The sequence below is a fragment of the Lactuca saligna genome, chromosome 2 (assembly GCF_052625555.1).
Source record: "Lactuca saligna cultivar CGN05327 chromosome 2, ASM5262555v1, whole genome shotgun sequence".
Classification (NCBI taxonomy): Eukaryota; Viridiplantae; Streptophyta; class Magnoliopsida; order Asterales; family Asteraceae; genus Lactuca; species Lactuca saligna.
Genome location: NC_136418.1, coordinates 123,222,486 through 123,224,931, shown reverse-complemented (window position 1 = coordinate 123,224,931; position 2,446 = coordinate 123,222,486). Strand labels below are relative to the sequence as shown.

At 41.8% G+C, this 2,446-nt stretch overlaps 1 pseudogene; it reads right to left on the bottom strand.

Annotated features, from left to right (window-relative positions):
• Positions 1–429: 429 nt before the first annotated feature.
• LOC145029051 (aldehyde oxidase GLOX pseudogene) lies at positions 430–2,065 on the bottom strand (annotated as a pseudogene).
• Positions 2,066–2,446: the final 381 nt, after the last annotated feature.

Sequence of the window (2,446 nt, the reverse complement as noted above, 5' to 3'; positions counted from 1 at the left end):
AGCTGTCATTTCAAACAACGCTTTTTTATTATTTCTTAACTACAAATCGATGATATTTTAAGTTTAGAACTAACTTGGTTCACCACAAAATACTGCGATTATTACAAATCCACCTTTAAAGAATTCAAAATGCTATTCGAAACAGAGTTTTGGAATTATTTCAGATTTTTTATAACGTATATCCATCATACATGATACATGCTCATTTTTTATAAACCGTTGATAGGGTGAACGATGAAAACTCCACAATCCACAAAAAAATAGGTGTGTAATGCACGTATTTGTTTATGTATATACAATAATCATTCTTACTAACATTTAGAAACTCAATATAACGACTTTAAAATAGAAATAATTATTTTATCCTGTCTCAATCTACGTACCAAGAAGATACTTCACATTGAAAAAAGTCAAAATCAAAACCCTAATTCAGTTTATCCACTCATGATTCTCCAAGCTACCATTAAAGCAACTGCACCCATTTTGCGACACTTGGTACACCCATGTTAACCGCAAACACCATGTAATATCCCGGCGGTGCTACCCTTCCGTCCGGTGGCGCCGTACATGTTAATCTATACAACCCCACTTCATCCTCCGGATCCTCCGCCGCTGACACTGTCACTATTAGCTTCACTAGCCTCTGCCCCTGTGAGAAAGAATGTGTAACAAAAGGTGCACTCGCAATATTCACCTCCATCAGCCTCACCTCCAGAAACTTCCCACTCACCAATATATCGAAACCTCCGCCGTACTGTATCCTTTCCGGCAACTCGACGATTGTCGGTCTAACATCAGCTTTCTCCGGTGTCAAATAGTCCGGCGAAAAAGCTTCGATCCTTAGTTCTGTAGGGAACTCAGCTGTTAAGTTGTAGAAATCATGTGTGTTACTTCCGGCTACAAGAACCCTCCCGTCGGGAAGAAGATTAGCCGTTGAGTGATACATTCTAGCCACTGAAGTAGGGGTTAACGTCACAAAACGAAGACCCTTGGATTCATCTGGTTTATAAAGAACTGGATATAAACAAGGTTTTGTTGCTAATTCAAACCCTTGACTACCTGCTTCTGCTCCGTTTATAATCAAAACATCACCGGCAGGAAGAATCACCATATCTCCCATAATCCGAGCAAATGGCATCGCTTCCAATTCCCAAACTGGGTCTTCTCCGGTTGCTTCGATCCGAGCGCAGCTCCTGCGAGCTGTGGCATTAGTCTTCCGTTCATGGAATGCTCCATATTGTGCTCCACCACAGATGACGACGGTGGCTGTAAGGTAATCCCCTCTCAATGGAAGCATCACCGATGACCCTGCGGAGGGGTAATTACGTGGGCCACCGAGCAATGCAGGGTATCGTTTCAGTATAACGTTGTTCGTGTAATCGTATAACACTGATATATTGTTGGCGAACACAAACAAGTGACCATTGGGAAGAAGATGAACGTAGGGGTAAATATTATCGGACTGGATATCTTCTGCTTCCGCAAGAAATGGGAAATTCAAAGCTCCGCCGCCTTGTGATGGAAAAAGCTCAACACTATTGGCGCCACGACCACCAACGATGATCACTGATCCGTTGGGTAGTATTTGATTACTTGCATACCATCTACCTTCTGCTAACACTTTATCATCAAGTTCTTCCCAATCACAAGACTCTATACCCTCGCATGGGGTGAACTTACGTATCTTTTGGAACCCATCATTGAAGCCGCCGGTTTGCAGGAGGCTTCCGTCCGGCATAAACTGTCCGGAAGAACACCATGTGTCGGTGAGGGTGGTGAACAATGGTCGGACCTTTTTGGTTGTAAGATCGAGAATGGAAGATTGGGAATAGCAGTCGGGTTTGAAAACCGGATGTTCCGGGTCTAATTGGCAGTCAGCTTTGGAATTAGGGCTGTAATTGGTGTGGTCAAGAAGGACGACGGTGTTGAACCGGGTAACGATGGTGTGCATGGAGGCGATTCTGGCGTCGTCCACCAGTAGTTCCCACGTGCCGGGGAGATCAGCACGTGACTTCAACATCACCATCCACATACATAACAGAAGAAGGAATCTTGATGGTTCCATTGTTCTATCAAGAATCATAGGATTGAGACAAATTAAAGTCAATATCGAATGAAGTTAGTTATAAGTGATAGCATTTGTCAATATTAGTTAAGAGTAAGAGTATTTCTTACTGATAATCTTTTGAAAAGGCTCCAAAAGCTAACTTCAATTTGACAATGACTTCTTCGAAATTCGTTTTCAGATTCAAAGTTCACTTTTTGTGGAAAATGTAAGAGACGGGAGACTTATGCATGGTGAAGCATGTAAGATGGGTTGTTTCAGATTTATATATAGTAAAATGTATGAAGGGGGAGACGTATCCTTTTTGGGGTTTTAGAAGAAAAAAAGTAATTATGAGAGGTGTTATTTTATCGATATTTATTATACGGTTTCGCAAATTGC